At 35.1% G+C, this 20,088-nt stretch overlaps 1 non-coding gene across 1 annotated transcript; it reads left to right on the top strand.

Moving 5' to 3' along the window:
• The first annotated feature begins 19,126 nt into the window (after positions 1–19,126).
• LOC124236563 (U6 spliceosomal RNA) lies at positions 19,127–19,233 on the top strand. The gene has a single exon (XR_006887794.1). It is a non-coding gene; the product is annotated as a U6 spliceosomal RNA (small nuclear RNA).
• Positions 19,234–20,088: the final 855 nt, after the last annotated feature.

Raw genomic sequence — 20,088 nt, 5'->3', positions numbered from 1 at the left:
AGGTAAAGTTCCTGCCCCAAGAGAATTTACAATCCAGTGAAAGATTAATATGTAAAGCAGATAATCATGCCTCAGTACACTAAATGTCTGATAGAGGTGCTTGTAAGACACAAGAGGAGTACAGAGGAAGGCAGTTAGCAAAGCTTCAAGGTTGAATTAAGGCTCGTCTAAGAACTGAGGCCTGATCTGAGTCTTGATGAAGGGTGAATTTCTAGAACAATGTAGTTGGATATTTGCAACAGACAATTGGTGATACAGGCTGAAGTTAATTGTTGGAACTATAGATCTGGGAGTTATTAGCACAAAAATAGAACTCAAAATCATAACAGGGACTAAAATTGCCCAATGAATGTGTAGAGGATGAAGAGGAGTACACCAAGAATGGGTATACAGTAGAGGGCCCTGGGAAGGAGAAGAATAGTCAGTGGTCTCTTACCCAAAGCTCTGTAATGTAAAGACCAAGAAATACATATCCAGAGTAGTATCAATCAGGGTCCCTGAGCATTACTGGGAAATTGTCCAAAAGCAGACCATCAATTCCGTAGAATTAGTTGAGAAACCAATCTCCATTTTAATTAGTTGAGAGACCAATCCAGGTACAAATGAATCGCTTATCAAAAAACTAGATTGATTTAGCTTTGGAATTTAAACCCCAAAAGCAAAATGAGAGAAAAAGCCAAAATTACATAGTACATGGGATTATCGGTGGAGCAGGAAAGGGACAAAACAGGTATGTAGGAAGGGTGAGCCTAGGGAAGTCCCTGAGTTCAAATGCATAACGTTAATTGTAATGTGCAGCATGGTGACTATAGTTAATAATACTGTATTGTATACTTGAAATTTGCTAAGAAAGTGTATCTTAAGTGTTCCCCCTAAAAAAAAAAGTTACTATATGAGGTGATAGATGAGTTAATTAACTTGATTGTGGTAATCATTTCACAATGTGTGTAATAGCAAATCATCACATTGTACACCTTAAAAAAAAATCTGTGTTTATAGTATAATTTATTGGCCACATTAAGGGCATGGCCAGGGTGTAGTGTAAGCTCTCACAGTTGGTTTTCCTTTTGTTTGTAATGGAAGTGCTTGACTTAAGCCCTGATTATCAAGGCATCCACTTCAAAGAGACATCCACTTCAGACTGCCATCTGAAAAAGACATGGCAGTACCACATGACTGCGCAGATAAAGAAAAAGAAAGGCTGCATGCCCACATTGCCCCGCTGCCTACCCCCGCCCTCCCCAGCTCTTTTGTTTTAGAGATCATAGCTCATTTCCACAAGTGACCATTTAGGCCACTTGTTTTCCCAAACTTTAAATTTACACTCATGTTTTAAATTCACCAATAAAGAGTGAGCCCGGAAAATCCTAGCCGCCCCCTCCCCCCTTCACTCCAATAAAAGCAGAACCCCAGGCTTGTGTACTCTCTCTCTCCTCAACCTTGCTGTGTGGCCCCAGGTGTGCCATGTAATTTCCAGGAACTATAAATAATAAACCTTGTCTCTCAAAGTTTCCTGATGGTTATTGCTGAGAGCATCTTGCAATCATAATAAGAACCACAAAGGCCAGTTCAGCCACAACTTTGGTTATTGACAGGCTGAGATGAGCACAAAACACCTGGGCCTCTAAAGGCATGACTGAAAAGCAAACTACCTAGTTATAGCTAATGGCAGAGTTCCAGAGCTAGCGTGGCCTCCCTGGGGCAAGAAATCTTTTTCTAAAGAAAGTATTTTTTGACCTTTTGTGTTACAACATTCTAAGTTGCATCTAAAACTTTCACTCTGAGCAGGTTACAACTTTTATGATATTGGTCAAATAATTGGTAATTCATCTTTCTATTAATTTGTGTTTTGAGCCCTACGATGTAAACAATATTAGTAACTGGATTCTAGAATTCCTCCTAGAGAGGAAATTCTCTTTGTTTAGATGAATTCTTCAATGAATGATTAATATAGAAAATGATACCCTGAGTGCCTGAGAGATGGCTGCCAGTAAAACATCAGAGAAAATGGTTGATAAAGAATAAAGAAATGCACATTGACTCATTGACCTGTTCTTGTAGTAGGTAATGTTGAGGAGATTAGAAAAGATGATAGAAAAAGAGAGAAAGATGACAACAGGACTATGAAAAGATGTGGACTAGGCTGCTGTGGAAAGATGAAGAGAGAAATTGAAACCAGGTACCTGAGGGTTACGGTAAACAGTTAATAAGATTACTTTTCGACCTTGTTATGAAGAGAAGTTAATCTTGTCAATTTGCTGTTTTCTTGTTTAACCTGAGGAGTGACACAATGGTAACAAGGATTTATAAAATTGTTTTATGAAAGAAGGAAAAAGAATGCCCTTCAAAGATCGCCAGATAACCAGCCCCCAGATGCCAGTAGAGTCCAGAAGTCAGATTGCCCAGGGATTTATCTGGAGTGAAAGAAACACAGATTACCCCTCTGTTTCTCTGAAACGCCTCCTGCCAGGCCCCTTAGCTCTATAAAAGCCCCTGCTTTCTTCTCTTGTGAAGGTAGATTTGAAAGGAACTGTCCTCCCTGCTTCTTGTTTTGGCCAATTCAGGTAAACCTTTCTCCATCTCCAAACACTGTCTCAGAGATTGGCTTACTGTGCATCTGGCAGAGTAACTGTCGTTAAGAGTTTCAGTGCCAACATCACTAGGCGCATATAGATAAAGAGGATTTCAGAGAAGTGAAACTTCCAATAATCTGTTTTATTTTTTTCCTGTGCAATATATGTTGTAAATCCATGCAGCCATTATGTGATTGATTTATTTTCAGAGGATAATGAAGATGAAAAGATTGAATATTTTATGTCTTATTAGACATGACACAAAGGGGGGGAATCCACATGGAAGGAGCTGCTCTGAAAGAGAGAAGTAAGCTTTGATGGGAAAATTTAGGGATAGGTGTCAGGCTGCCACTAGGTAGCTGGGGTGCAAGTAAAAGGCTAAAGTTAAGTTGACTTTACCCACAGCCGATAAAGACTGGTATATTCTAGCTCATAGGTAGATTACATTATAAAGAAGAGTATCTGATATTACTAAGTCAGTTTAAATATAGAGTTCTATTATTGGCAAGAGACCAAAATTGCAAAAAATTTTGACTAGTTGAACACGCTTGAGGTCTGATTGGTCCATGGCAATTGACACTTATTTACCTGACTGCAGACTGCAATAACCCATCTACGGCAAAGTCTGGTTGTGCCAGTTTTATATTTTACAACGTACAATTTACACTTTCTGGATTTGTTGTCTGTGTTTGAAAGAAACATTTAACAATATCAATCTCAATGGACTCCATAATTAAATTCCTCCAAGAAAAATACCCCCAAGATAAATGGCTGAAAATATATGCTTATTTATATAAGTTATAAAAATTATAAAAACTTCTCAAATATCGTAAGCTGAAATAATGAAGGTATGTCTTATTATTACCATTTTTATCATTATTTCTATTTCTGAGAAGCCTAGTAGATGGTATTAAACTCTGTCCACATAGCTTAATTACCAGGACTGAGGGTAGAGAGCAACATTTTTTTCCCAGGGATGTCTTGATCAAGAAGAAGGTACTTAAACCAATAAACAACTTGACTGCAAAACAATTTATCTGAACTGTTTGTTCATCGGGGGAAAAAACTTACTCTTCACAAAGTTTACTTGTGCAGACTTGTTTCAGGTCTTCAGTGTGTTGTGTCCACCAATCCCAAACATTATATTACAAATGTTGCCCAGTTATGGTTAATTTCTCCCCTTTAAAGATACCCCCCCCCTTAACCATTTATGCCCAGATGCAAAACCCTTTATCTTATTTGTTGAACCTTCTAAGACACTGCTAAGACTTCATCAAAGTAGTGTTCTTCCTTATGATAACGAGTCTGATAGAGCTAGATTTGATTGATCAGTAGTTTATCTGGTGGTTTTTGTGGGAGAGACAGTCATTAAACCTTAACAAGTTATGTACTTTTCCATGTCTGTTTACATTATTTGTGAACAGGAATCCTAGCACAGTTTATGTGATGATTACATGAAATAATTTAATTATCCACCTATGACAATTCCCAGAACATAGCGAATGCTCAGTAAATGTCGATTATTATTAATCAAAAGCATTAAGAGCAGCTCCACTGTTCTTAGAAATATATGGACACAAAATAGTTTTTATGATGAAAATATTGTTTCCTCCACAGAAAATTATGTTAAATATAAATGACTATTAAACTATTTCTTAATTTCTTTTACTTTAATCTGAATTTTTCTTTTCTTTTCTGCTTTTTTTTTTTTTTTTTGTAAGAAAGATTGGCCCTGAGCTAGCATCTGTTGCTAATCTTCCTCTTTTTTCTTAAGGAAGACTGTCACTGAGCTAATGTCTGTGGCAATCTTTCTCTATTTTGTCTGTGGGACACTACCACAGCATGGCTTGAGGAACAGCATGTAGGTCCACACCCAGGATCCGAACCTGCAAACCGAGGGCTGTAAAAGCAGACTGCACAAACTTAACCACTGGGCCAACAGGTTGGCCCCTTAACATGTTTTTTTAAACCAAGTGTGGAAGCTTGACATTTTATTTTATTGCACAGTTTTCTCAGGTAGGTGATAGTTTTAAAAAGGAATAAAACACTAAAGAATCTAATTCCCACTATTCCTTATGGGAGACGCCCCAGGGAAAGGAGTGTAGATATTTCTTGGAGAGAAATAAACCTATGGGAATATGAAAACATGAATCCGGCTGGAGGTCAGTAACATCTAGAGCTTCAAAGAATAGAACGAGAAAGAGTAAGTGATAATCAGTCAAGAGAAATATGTTTCTCTTTCCCTGATAAAATCTACCTATAAAATTAATTGAGCATTACCTTTTATTGAACTGTTAAAATACAGCCAACGTGTTTTTATTCTTGCATTAAAAGTGTTTTTATTCACAGGTTTATAGAACAAAACTGAAATAACAATAAAGTTTTCACAAACACGTAACAGTCAGTCTACATTTTGTTGTCTTAAACCCAAAGGCCTTTTTTTTTGCTCCAGTATGTGCTTTCACACTTGTCCATGGCAAAACCTTCTTCAGATTCTGAGGAAATGCATTGCAGGAAACTTATTAAGCTGAAGCCATCTTAACTGTTAACTTCAAATTCAAAATAGAAAAACGCTTCATAAAATTCTCATGCTGACCAATAGACCAAACATCATTATTCCGCAGTTGCAGTAGTGAATTTACTACCTAATGTGCCATAAAAATTTCTATAGAGGCCCTTCATTTTCTTTTATTTAAAATTTTTATTGTGAGTCACATAGGAAACTTTGCGGAGCCTATAAAACAAGTTACCTCAGTTTTCAACTTAAACTTACTACCTGTCTTTAAGGTGATGGGAAGTGTTGGCGTTTTCTGGAGCTCTCACTGCTACCACTTTGTGAATTCCATTTCTTTAATTGCCTAAGGATTGAGTGGTGTCTTCTCTGACATCACAGACATAGCCACAGGGAACTGACTTTCTGATTCTTTAGTTCATTTAAAAGTAGACAAATATCTCTGGGCGAGGGTGGGTAAAACATCACTCATCGCATCAGTCTTCTCCTCCTTTCTCCTCCTCATTCTTCTTCTTTTTAATTTCCACCATCCCTACAAGCAGCTGTCTCTTTAGGGCCACATTTTGAAAAAGAAACCAAGACCTTTCTAATTTCATAAAAGTTTTATAAGCTTAAATATAAAGTACATGGAGAATAAAGCCACATTGAAATTTCTGTTTTTGCGTAATCAAATAATTTTGCTCATTAAGCCAGTGTTTATCAAACTCTGGGTCACGGTATCAATATAACCAGCATTAAATAAATAATAATTAGATAAAATATATCATAATAAGCAAATAGATCATACATGGCAACATTAACAAATTTTTACTTGATTATCTGTTGTGAACTCTCGTCTGCATTCAGGAGGAGAATCCTGGGACTATATTGTATAGAATCCGCTTCCACACCTTGTTCCTGGTTTAGAGACTTCAGTTAAGAAGCGCTCAAGTGAGATTTGAAAGTTAGAAGAGAAGTCACTGTTTTCTGATGACAATTCAGACAGACTCATTCATAGGCAGAAATTGAGCTCTTGAGCACCATCTCCTTTAAGGATGCAGACAATTAACACCTGTGACAGTGGTGGCCCCTCTTTCATGCCCAGAGCCTCACATTGTCTCTAACAGTTGAAGCTAAGATTTACCAGCTTCATTCTGTCAGGAAGCTGAGACTTATCTCCAGCATCTTCCTCTAAAATCCTGAGATTCAGGGTGGCCTCCAGATGAGCTCCAATGAGTCATAACTTCTAGAAGCTGTTGTTTTTTTCTAATCTTTATTCCATCAGCACTTCCAAAGGTATATGTCAATCTAATATTCTGTTTCCTCTGCTGAAAATCCTCCAACAGCTTTCTAATCTCCTTTAACATAGGGCTAAACTTTTACGTGGCCTGTAATATTTTGCATGATCAGCCCTAACCTCTTTCCGTCACTTTCCACAACGTGCAGCCACTGACCTCTCAATTTCTGTAATACTCCATGTTCATTCCCTACCATGAAGCATTCTTAAATTGTTATTTTGTTTTGTCTGGAAAGCTCCTTTCCTCCTCACTTGGCCTCATTAATTGCTGTCATCATTCAGAATCTAGATAATATGTTGTTTCTTCAGATAACCCTCTTAGAACTCCCCCAAATCAAATAAAGTTCCTGAAGTTAGAAGCTATCATGGAACCCTATGACTCATTTTCACAGTACTTTTCACAATTACAGTTAAATAATCAATTTCACAATTATGCAGAAACTTTGATCTTTTTTTAGTCTATCCTAGTGTCTATTACAGTGTTGGCCCAAATCAGATTCTCAATAACTACGTGGGTGAATAAAGGAAGGACCAAGGGCCCACGTAGTAACTTTACAGTATGTAATGATTCAACTTCTTTTCCTTAGCAATGTTACAATTTTTATATATCAGGAAACTTTCAAGGTGAAAATGAATGGTTGACATTCTTTTCGAATTTCTAGGGTCAACTCAATGGTGATAGAAATAGGATTTTAACAAATCTTATAGGTTTGCCTATGGGGAATGGCTTTGGGTTATCCATTTAACAAATCCATAGGATACCCCAAAGCCATTCCCTATGCTCTTGCCTTCCTGTATTACAGACTGTCTTTGAGTCAGAGGTGGAAGTCTCTAGGGAGGATGTTCCTTCCGTGACAATATGACATAATATATGACATGAATATAATGACAACTCTCAAGAGCAGAGAGAGAACTCTTCTGATTTTGCCTAGCTCATGTTTTATTTCTCCTGACTAGAGTACATCTGTATTGCTTACAGGAACAGTAGCCATTTTGCAACTCAGTGATAAAATTCACACAGGAATATGTCAGAACAAATAGAGTCTTGTTCTTTTACTTTATTAGCCACAGTATGAACCACAGATTGCCTACTTCTGAACTTCTTTTTGCATCATTCAAATAAACTCCATAATTGAATAAGTCATTGTTGTAGCATTTTCTATTACTTGCAGTAAAAGACAATCTTTAAAGTTATGCACTATTAACCTGGCCATGTTCTATGAAAGACCAGAAGATGCGAGTAAAAAATACATTAGCTCAGGTGATATACTGAGATGAATAAATATAAATATGCCTCTGTTTTATAATGCATACAAGAATACAATTGCCATAATGCCATAAACAATATATAAAAAAAGCAGATCTAACTGAATCTGGCCATGAAACATTTTCGGAAGAGTTAGCATGTGAAGTAAGCTCAGCCTTACGGAGCTGTGTATGGATGCAAGCAATCGTCACAGAACAAAGAGTTCTTAGCTTTAGCCATAAAAAATAAGTGATTTTTTTGCTACCAACCATCAGATCACAAGAAAATTAATTAAAAACTCATGAAAATAATAACCAAGTTATCGTGAGGGCATGAGACAAGCCCCAGAAATACCCAGGCAAAGTTGAAATGAATTTAAAAAGTAACTTTTAAAAGCTTACTTCAAATATGGCTCCTTAGTGTAAACCAGTTGAGGAAAGCATTTACTATGTTTAGATTTATAATTTCTTCTCATAGACAGCTTATATTAGTGTTGGAGGTAGAAAAGTTGATGCTATTTCTGTAATAACCAATTATTTTATGGCTAATTCTGCCAGAAGCATGAATTCATAAATTCTCTCACCCTCACACATCTAAAGAATTGATAAGAGTTAGTCACAGAGGTTGCAATAGTGTGTAAAAGCTATTCCTTTTATTTTCTAAAAACAAGTTTTAATTAAACACAGTTTACAACATTCCAACTGGGCTTAGCACACCCTCACAGGTTCAGGACCCCTAATGGTAAGTGATTTTTAGAATAGTTGTGCTGAAAAAGAAGTAATCTTAAGTAGAGGATAGAAATAGTAAATATATTCTCATATGAAAATAAATATAAATATACAAGTAATTTCTGTACAATATTGATGAACCTCTGCTCTCTGATATCAAATTTCTGTTATCCTTTCTTTTTGACTTCTTGAGATGGACTCTGGATGCAAAAAATAATCCAAAGAGATATCTATTTAATTTTTATTTTTATAACATCAATTTTACATAATTTTAGACTTCAAAAGTATTGCAAAATTTGTACAAAGAATCCCCATATCTCGGTCACTTGGCTTTGTTAATAGTTAACATCTTTTTTTTTTTTTCTTTTTTTTGCTGAGGAAGACTGGCCCAGAGCTAAGATCCATGCCCATCTTCCTCTACTTTGTATGTTAGACGCCTACCACAGCATGGCTTGCCAAGTGGTGTCATGTCCACGCCCAGGATCTGAACCAGCAAACCCAGGGCTGCGGAAGCAGAACATGCGCACTTAACTACTGTGCCACCAGGCCGGCCCCCAAAAAGTTAACATCTTATATAACAACAGTGCAATTATCCAAACAAGGACATAAAATTGATACAATTTTATTAACTGAACTATAGAGCTTTTTCAAATTTACCATTCTATGAATATTATTTGCTGGCCCAGGATCTAATCCAGGATCCCACATTGTGTTTTGTTATCACATCCCTTTAGTCTCCCCCAATCTGTGGCAGTTCCTCAGTCATTCTTAAATTTTCATGGCACTGCTACTTTTAAAGAATACTACACAACTATTTTGTAGAATGTTCCATGATTTGGGTTTGACTGATTTTCCCTCATGACTAAATTCAGGTAATGTGTTTTTAGCAAGAACGCCACAGAGTCATGTTCAGAATTGTGACCTTCTTAGTGTATCAGAACAGGAGGCACATGACATCAAAATGCATCATTACTGGTGATACTAACTTTGATAATTTGGTTAAGGTGAGGCATGCTAGGTTTTTCCACCATAAAATTACTATTTTTCCTTCTATTATTAAGTATATTACGGAAAGATATTTTTAGACTATATAAATATCCTGGTTCTCATCATATTTTTACTCATTCATTTTAGAGTACAGTGACGATTCTTGCTTGAAACAATTACAACTGTACTGTTTGCCAAAAGACACTTTTCTATTTCTGATATTCTTTCTATATTTATTAAGTTGAAATTCTTCTATAAAGATGAGTTTTCTCCTCTCAATTCAATTACTTGGGTTATAATAATATAATGGGTGTTTATTTTATTCTATTCAATTACTTGGGTTATAATAATATAATGGGTGTTTATTTTATTCTGTTTATATTAGAATAAAATCAAGGACTTTTTATTTTTTGTATTGTCTCAGATACGGCCTTTGGGAGCCCCTTCAAGTTGGTGCCTGTTGATATACCGTTGTCATTTTTGAGGTGTCTCTTACTTTCTGTTACCACAAGATGTTCCAGGATAATCTTGTTTTGTCCCTGTCCCAGAAACCTTTACATCGGTCAATAATATTTTGAAAATAAGATATGGGCACTAGATATTTTCATTACCATTGGTGTACCTTTTGCCTCCAAGTCCCCTGAGCAGATACACATACACATATACCTAAATCTATTTATATATTTATTTAACTATATATACATTACAAGACATGAGTTCATACTGATACCACTGATTCCGATCCGACTCCACGTGGTTCATTCCAGCCTTTTCCTTCCTTATTTATAACTTCTTTACTGAAAATGAGAAATTTCTGTCTTATTTCCTCAAGGTATTTCCTTATTCACTCAATGCTAGAATGTACTTTATATGAAATACTTTCAAAATTGTTAACCTATATAATCCTGTTAAAAACATATTCACTAAATGGAGTGCAGTATTATTGTATGCTTCTTTTTGTTTTTAGCTTTCCAGTATATCGTCAAACGCTATTTTCAAAGTTACTTAGGTGAATTCTTTCTTTTCTAACCTTCTTCAGTGTGATTACAGCATTCACTTCTAACACAGTTAGGTTTATTTGTATACAGCATGTAGAAAGAGAGAGAAATCAGAGCAGAAGAAATATTTTAAAAGATATAGGTTGAGAAGTGATCAAAATTAATGACAAATACCAAATCACGGATCAAAGACACTCAGAGATCACCAAAGCAGGATAAATGCTAAACAAAAGCAAAGACAAAACAAAACAAAAAAAAACAGCTGGACATGCTTTATTCAAACTGATGAAAACCAAGTACAAACACAAAATCTTAGGAGCAGCTAGAAAAAAAATTGCATACAAAAAATATAATAATTACAATAGATTGCAAATCAGAAACTATGCAAGTCAGAAGTAGAGTTAATCTTTAAAGTACTGAAAGAAAAGAACAAAATTGCCAATCCAGAATTCTATGCTAAATGAAAATAACTTTAAAAAGATAAAGAAGTGAATAATTTTTCATGCAAGCAAAAACAGCAGACCTCCACTACAAAAAATATTGAAGGACGTGTTCATCAGGTGAAAGTAGTGTAACATTTAAATCAAACCTAAATCTATCCAAAGAAATGAAGGTTATAGGAATGGCATAGATTAAGGTAAATAAAACATTTATATTGTATTACTTTTACTAGTTATAAAAGATAACTATTCAACGCAAAAGTAGTAGCTATGTACTATATTTTTATAGCATACACAAAATGTAAAGGTATGATCATATATCACAAACAGATGGGAATTTTGGATTACAGATTGTAAATTCCTTACAAGATATGTGAAGGTAGACACAGATTTATTAAAGATATATGTTGTAAACTCTAAAGTAGCCACTAATTTTTTTTTGAAAAAGCATATAAATAGTGAACCAATGCTAGAAATAAAAGATGTCATAAGAAAAGAGGAAAAAAGAGTCTAAAGAAACAACAGGATAAATAGAAAACAGAAAAATTGAAGATTTTAATACAATAATATCAATAATTATATTAAATGTGAATAGTCTAAATACTTCAACTAAAATACAGAGATAAATTGGCTAAAGAAGCAAGATCCAACTATGTACTATGAACAAAAAAAGCACTTTAACAAAAAAGCAAAGGTAGATCTTTAAAAATTGGAAAATATGCAAAATATAATATAAAAAAAGCTAGTGTAGCTACATCAATATCAGACAAAAAAATTTCAGGACAAGAAATATTGCAAGGGTAAAGAATAACATTATATAATTATAAAGGATTCAATTTTCCTGGAAGATATACATATCCTAAATGAGTATGCACCTAAAAGCAGAATTTCAAAATGCATGAAGCAAAGACTGAGAGAAGTATAAGGAGAAATAAACAAAACCTTATGTATAGTTATAAATTTCAATACTTTTCTCTCAAAAGGTATGGTAAGAATTTGCAAGACTCGAATAATCCTATCTGCCAACATGGTCTAATTGCCATTTACAAAACCCTTTGTATAACAAGAAGAATGGCCATCACTTTAAAGTTCATGGAACATTCATCAAGACAGATAACTTTCTGGAACATAAAACAAACTACGATAAATTTGAAACAATTATAGTTACATAATGTATAGTCTCAGATCATAACTGAAATAATTTATAAACCAATTAACAGAAAGATGTATAATAAATTCTCAATTATTTAGGAATTAAAGAAGAAAGCAAGATAGGAATTGGAAAATATTTTGAATCAAATGTAAATGAATGTACTGCATACCAAAACATGTGCAGTACAACTAAAGCAATACTTGTAGGAAAAGTTACAGCATTAAAAGTCTGTATTAGGAAAGAAGAATATACAATCTAAACTTCTGCTTAAAAAAAAAATAGAAAAGTCTGATGTGTAGGTTTATCTTACCTATTTCAATTTGTATTTTCTCTTTCATTGCAGTGTTTCCAAATATGGCATTTTGGTTTTTGTTGTTTTAAATTTTCATATAAAAGAACCTTTCTGACATGATTTTGCATATAATTTTTCATTTTATTGGATGTGTTCAAAGACTGTAATATCCTATATCATGGATATATCCTATATGATGTTTTCTTTGTGACCTAATACATGAAATATTTTTGTAAGTATTCTGTGGACACACAAGGAGAAGGTGTATTCTCTGTATGTTACAACATGTAACATTTGTATATTAGCCATCTGCTCTCATTTCTGTCTTTGTTTTAGTTTTAGGTCAACACACATCTGTTAAAATGTTTACCATCAATCCTTTTGCTGAAGGATGGATATCGCTCATTCTCTAGCAGTTTATTTAAGAAAGACTCAGGGGTACAGAATTTCCCTTGTTCTTTTATGTTTAAAACTCTTTTTCTAAAGCTTGATTAAATAATTTAGCAGTGGTAAAATGCTTAGAATAGTACCAGACGCGTAAGTAAGTGCTTCACTGACAGGTATTTTCATGTTCTATTCCACTGAAACTTTCTAGGACAGATTGGGAAGTATTTGATAAATATATGGGGATCAGACAAGCAGCCACAACCAGCAACATTCATGACTCTCCACTAAAATGGAATTAGTGAACCTAGTTTGGACCTGAATCCAATGTGTAAACATCCTACATCTCCTTGCAATGGAAAATGGTTGGGTCTATAGCCTTAAACATCTACCTTATTTTCTCACCTCTAGACAATATGGTAGAGATGCTAATAGCTGAGTCTGCTTACCACAGAGAGAGAGGAAGTGCAAGTGTTCATTGTAATTAGGTGAGGCCTGACTCAAGAGACTGTGAAGCCAAGACATCAACTGTCTGTGACCTTTGAATTTATTTTCCCCACCAACCAGGGAAACAAAGACTGCTGGTTATCAGGCTCTCACAAATCAATTAGCCACTTATTCCTCAGAAGAAGAGTGTCAAGACAGTGTGTATTAATTCCAATACTCTCCTTTTCTAGGTAACCTTATGAGCACTTCTTATGTGCTTCATTGTACTAGGCATTTAACATGCAAGCTATCCCTCTTCCTTCTCACAATAATACTATAGGGTAGGAACTATTATGATGGATATCACATATGAGAAAAGCCAAATCTGGTGAAAGGAGCTAAAGATTCATCTATGGCAGAGCTTCCCAAAATTGAGTGTTTTAGAACCACCCTGAGTGCTTGTTAAAATATAGATTGCTGGACTCCAACTCTCTGATATTCTGGATCTGTTGGTTTGGAGTGGGTGCCCCAGAATTTGCATTTCTAACAAATTCCTGGGTGATGTTGATATTGTTGCTTGGGAGACCAGACAGTGAGAATCACTGCTCTGCACAAACATGAGGGTAAAGTGAGAATACCTCCTCTTCACCCTCCACCATTCTCCACATTTTGTTTTCTTTATCTTAACAGCCAAGCATGGTGCTAGTTAGAAACTTGGGTCTCAATAAGGCCATTCCTGTGGTTTCTAACAATGTTCTTTGGGATTTCTCTGTGATAAGTGGCAGGGAATTTAGATTATTCCCCGAGAAAAATCCAAATTCTCTCAAGTCATATTACACCATAGGTCCGTTATTCAGTCTTTTCTATTATGTATCTCAAATTATACTAACCATATTGTTCAACATAATTCACCAGAGATTATACAATGAACTTAAGTCTATAAAAAACAAAACTTCAAATTTGAACGCTGTCAAAAATTAAAGTCATAAAAGAAAATCCCTTAAAGTTCTAAGACATTAAAAGCCGAACATTTTTTCTATTCATTCATGTTTGTTTGTTTCTTCAGTCTCAGTCAGCAATCTTAACAGATGGAGGCTGAGTTTTTTGTTTTGTTTTTCTTTATTTTTTTCCAGTAGAATGAATATGACTTCTCTGAATGCTCCTAATCTGAATTAATCCAATTTCAATCAATTTTGGCTTGTCTTGCTTTTCCACAGAGTTTGTTAAAGGATTTGATATTAAAAGAGGGCAAAATCAAATCAAGATTCTCATAGAGATATAAAATGAACGTGTGTTAAAGATTTTATTTCATTTGTATTAATGAGAGAACCAGGCAGTTATTACAGCTAATTCAAAGGAGAATCCAAAGAACAAACACATGTATAGATCAGGAATATTGAAATAAACTTGCAAATGGGTGCAAACCTGGCTTTTCCAGGGTGAGGAAAGACCTCTCTGCTGCTACCAGAGTGAATTTTTTTGAATACCTATAAACAAAACGTATTTGCTTTGCTGTCAATTAATTGTGATTTACAGAATTGTGAAATACCTCAGAGGCATTTAAAGGTTAGAACAGTTAACTCAGAAGGCTATGCTTCAACAATGTGTATTCTTCCATTGGGGACACCCAGCAATCTTTCTGCTTATTTCAAATTTTCTTAAAACTCCAAGGGTCATTAGTATATCTGTATTATTATCACATACTTAGAACTACAACTATAAAATTTTGAAAACACACATAATTGCTCAGGCCATACACTAATCATTCCAAGCAAAACAAATTTACTTGAACCGAATATATAGTACAACATAAATCTCTAATGTCTCTGAATCAGGGTTTATAGTAGAGGCTTGAAAAGAAGCTAGAGAGAAAAAAATAATTCAACAGAGAGATTTATACTCATTTTCAGCCACTTCATATCAAGAAGCTAATTGAGATACTAAGCTTCCCACATAATGGTGAAGGAGGAAATTCTACAAAGCATAATTTCTCTCTTCTCAGAGGGTAGTATTTGAAATCCTTGGCCTCTTCTTGGAAAACTTAGGTATATACAGTGGTGGCACCCATTTCCTTCAGCTTCCCATCTTCTGAGACTCCCACTTCTCTTTAGATCACATCCCACGTACTTAAAACCAAGTAATTAACATTTTGCCTTTGAGTCTTGGATATCTGTCTCTTGGATATCTCTGCACGCAGGCTTTGTCTCCATTCCTCCTTCCAAGTAGAATACCCAACATTTAAGACAGGAAGCACTCTAAGCAAAGTTTATTATCATACATTTTGCGCAGACAAAATATCCTGCTCTTCTTCTTGTCCCACATGGTCTCAATAGATTTTTAGTTATTTGTCTTTGTGCTTGCAGATTCTGCTTCCTTTTCTGTAATTGGTTAAATGCATGGTTTATTTTTGTCCCAATTGGAGGATCTCCACGAAAACTTGCTGAATGGAAACAACTGTTGATGCTGCCTTAATGTATACCATTAGGTGAGAAGTCATCTGTGACATGTCTTCATCCCTCAAATTTATTGTCCCTCAGCTATTGAACTTTTTACCCAAAGCAGACTTTCTTTATACATCTTTTCTTCAAATAATTAGCTATAATTCTAGTGTTTCACATCCTTTTTCCTCCTGGTTATTGTAAATAAATCCACTTCTTATTTTGGCCCTTTCCTTCCCTACTCCATTGGGACTTTTCAGTAGATCTGGAGACCCTCCTGACTCTTGCTTTCAGGTCAAGCTTTTGCCTCTATTTTATTCTCCAGATTATGTCTTGCAGAGTCTCCTGTAGGAAGACATGTAAAAATAATGAGTTTTGAATCCTTCAAAACATACACCATTAAAGTCAATTCTGATCACTTTCTGTCCCATAAATACTTGATTTTTATTTCATTTTCTGTCTCTCTTTACCTTTATTTAGAATTTATTTAAATTTCCCAGGCCATCCCCTATAATAACTCTATTACTTTAAGACATATTTAATAATTTAAAAAGTATTACACATTGATTTTTCAGGTCTGCTTCATTCAAATTTGTCTAAATGTTAAATCATCTTGTAGCTAATGTCATCATTAAGAAGCTGTTTCTCAATTGCTTTTCTAATTGCTTTCTGATTAATAGCTTAAAAAGGACTCCTCTCTATAGATTTTAGGGTCTCAGTTCCTCTGGAGGCATTCATCAATTTGGCATCTGAGATTCTCTCTGCGTTTTGTTAGGTTTTTGTGTTTGTTTGTTTGTCTGTTTGTCTAGCTCCAATGATCTTCCTAATGAATAACAGCTCGATTATATCCTATTCTTAGTTCCATCTATAAAGTAGACCTCCTTTTGCCATTCTATAGATAGATGGTATATAGATCAATAGATCTATAGATGGATAGATAGACAGATAGACGGATAGCCTGGTTTTTAAGATCTCAGTCTTTCTCAAGACAAAATCACTTCCTGCCATTGGCAAACTGTGTGTCTTACTTGGATGTTCCTGTTTGGACTGCAAGAGCATTTTTGGGCTGCAACTTATAATATTCATTCTTCACTGAACAAACTTGGCACCTAGAAGATCTGGGTGTAAGTCTTTTTAATTTTCTTTCTAGATTTTATTTTTGTAGAATTACATTGAATTTTTCCTCTTCTTCAATCTAAGAAACATGTATTTCCATATAATAAGGATCTTCATTCCTTTTCGTCTGCTTATTGATGTTTTACTTTTTTAGCATAATTAACCTCCAGCCTAGGTGTCTGAATTAAACAATTATAATCAGAGCTTAAGAAATAAATAGAATGAAATTTAGACTGTGGGGGCCTGCCCTGTGGTGTAGTGATTAAGTTCATGCGCTCCATTTCCGTGGCCTGGGGTTCGCAGGTTTGGATACTGGGCGTGGACCTACACACTGCCCATCAAGCCATGCTGTGGTAGCTTCCCACATACAAAATAGAGGAAGACCAGCACAGATGTTAGCTCAGCAGTAATCTTCCTCAAGCAAAAACAGGAAGATTGGCAACTGATGTTAGCTCAAGGCTGATCTTCCTCACCAAAAAGAAAAAATTTAGATTATGTACGTGCAATTGAGAATAGTTGTCTGTGTCCTGGGCAGGGCATAATAAAAGGAGAAAATACAAAACAAAACAAATCTCTCTATCCAGCTGTGCTTAAAGAGCCTATATTGTGATGTTTTGCTTGCTTTGAGATGAGTCTTACATGGAAATTAACAAAAAATTTCCTGACAATCTAGCATCTAGAACATCCAGGCTTATAGTAACATCCATGGTTATGGAATAAGAAACTACCAAATGTGCAATTCATTTCTTGCTTGGCCTAAGTCTGCTAAAGGCACTTACAGCAGCTGCTCCCCAAATCTGATTCCATATACAATGTTATTCATAAAGGTTTCTTGCCAATCTCTCAATATTTTGCAGTGGTGGAGGGAGGTATAAGAGTCAGCCTAATATTCCTTTCTCCTTGTTTTTGATTATAACCAATGAACTGGGCCTGGAATGGATACAAATGGAAATCAATGTGTTAGTTTTACTGACACAAATCAGTAAGTAACCAGGAGCTCACTACTCAGAAAGAATAAGACCAACTGATAAAGTTAAATTGGAGAATGCAATTTGGGTCAAAGATCAAAGTGGGGGACCTCTTACTATCTCCCATATTTAGAAGTTGATAACCATTGGTGGAAAGAACTGGGTCTATAGAGATATTATAGCTGATGACATTGAAGATTATAGACTTGCTTCATCACATAATTGCTGACAGGAGAGGGAGCACAAGAGAGTGGGAGATGGGAACACCGTCTTCTTGCTGCAGCAATCCACAACTCCTAGTATAAATGTCAGATGCTCAATAATAAGAGTAAATCTTTTATCTCCCTGTAAGAAGAGTGAGTTAATTAGATAGAGAAACTAAAAGCGTTGATTTCTGTAATCTACCCTTGTGGAGAAGAAAGTAAAATCACATTCCAATGGGAACATGATGATGACATAGAAGGATCCTAGTGCATTCCAATGTTTAGATGCAAAAGTTGATGAACTAAGAGCCTGCTTTTTAATGAACATTCACAATTAGTAAAATTATCAAGAAAAAATGAGAATAGGTTGGAGAAGTAAAAAAAAATGATTTCAGTAATATTTTCAAAAATGATATCAAGAAAAAATATGGTCAAAATATATTAATCCAATAAAAAGGAAAATGGAAAGAAAGAGGATGGGGGTATGGTCACAGGATTATATTTGGGCAAGAAAAATAATAAGAAACAAAATTGAGAATAGAAACCAGATGGCAAGAGAGTGCCTAAAAGGAGGCAGAAAGCACATTCCCTCTTTTAAACATTTGGTAGAGCAAGGGAATGAGGGACGTTGTGAAGATTTTTATGTGATGGGACAGAATTGCATATACTTACAAAACAGAAGGATCAAGTAAAGAAAAAAAGCATTAAAACTACCTAGGACCTGCAGAAAGGAAGAAAAGGAGTTTGTTCCTGTAGATTTACCTTACCGAAAATCTATTTGGTTCGCCAACATTTGGTCCTGAAAATTAAGGCAGTCAATTGTGGAAATAAAAAGGCCAAGAAGGGATGGCGTCTGGGTACAGGAGACAGAGTAAGCTTTAGAGGGGATGAGGGAAGGCCTTCTTCTGAAACAGAAGGGAAAGATGAGAAGATAGATTCAGAGATGTAGTTCTCAATCTTTGTTCTATGGAACACTAGTTCCAAAAATAGCCACTTGAAACAGTTTAGACATTCAAATAATTTGGGGGAAACTTCTCCTATGTACTCTCTTTCTGACTGAAAATGTAGTATAGAATATTAAAGAGTTTGAGAAATCCCATAGTTTTTTAAAAAAACAAAAAACATTATATACCAGTTTTCACCCAAGTTATACCTCACAGAACTTGAATTCAATAGATCTCATTTTAGAACTTAGTGGTCTAGGGAAAATGGACTGATTAGAGATGAGATTATGCATGGACATTTGTGGGTGACATTAATCCCTTCTCTGAAATAGGAGGCAGGGAAGACAAGATACATCATGTACCAAACTAGCATGTGGTGAATGAGATTATGGACATGAAACCTGAACATGAATGGAAAAAGTTCTCAAACAGTAGATATGGGGTGCTCGCTTCAGCAGCACATATACTAAACTTGGAAGGATACAGAGAAGATTAACATGGCCCTTGCACAAGGATGACAAGAAAATTCATGCAGCATTCCATATTTTTCCAAGAATATCCTATCCAGCAAAAAATCCTTCAGATATAACAGAGAAATGAAAACTTTTCCAGATAAACAAAAGCTAGGGGAGTTCACCACAAGACCCCCCTAAAAGAAATTATCAAGAGCTTCATACCTGAAAAAAGAAGAAAAGTGTTACAAAGTCCTGAGTAGGAAGATAAATAGATAGACAAAATCAGAAAATTGTAGTTATCCAACAGAACAGGTTAGCAAACACAAGATTATAACATTAAAATAAAAGGAAGGAAAACACCAAAAATAAATATAATCTTGTCATTTTAACCACAAACTCACAACACAGGTTGGAATAAGATGTGACAAAAACAACTTAAAAGAGGAAATGGAAATGGATGGAATTACCTAAGTCTAAGGAAATAAGAGGTTAGCAGAAAGCGGACTGTCTCATCTACAAAATCTTTCATACAAACCTCAGGGTAACAACTAAACAAATAATTAAACACAAATAATAAATAAGGAGAAAACTAAGAAAACCAGCATAGAAAACTACCAAACTGAATTGGTAGTCTGAAATACCTGGGACGAGAAACAAAGGAAATGCAGAAAAACTTGAAAATGAGGGGTAAAATGAAGGGCTAAAATGAACCATTAAGGCTTCATATATCAATAATCACTCTAAATATAAATAGACTGAAGTCTCCAATCAAAAGACAGAGTGACAGAAGGATTACAAAACAAGACCACACAATACACTGCCTCCAGGAAACACATCTCAGCTCCAATGACAAACGCAGGCTCAGAGTGAAGGGATGGAAGATGACACTCCAAGATAATGACAAACAAAAGAAAGCAGGTGTCGCAATACTTATATCAGACAAAACAGG

The sequence above is a fragment of the Equus quagga genome, chromosome 2, assembly GCF_021613505.1.
Source record: "Equus quagga isolate Etosha38 chromosome 2, UCLA_HA_Equagga_1.0, whole genome shotgun sequence".
NCBI lineage: Eukaryota > Metazoa > Chordata > Mammalia > Perissodactyla > Equidae > Equus > Equus quagga.
This window is presented reverse-complemented; position numbering and strand designations above follow the sequence as displayed.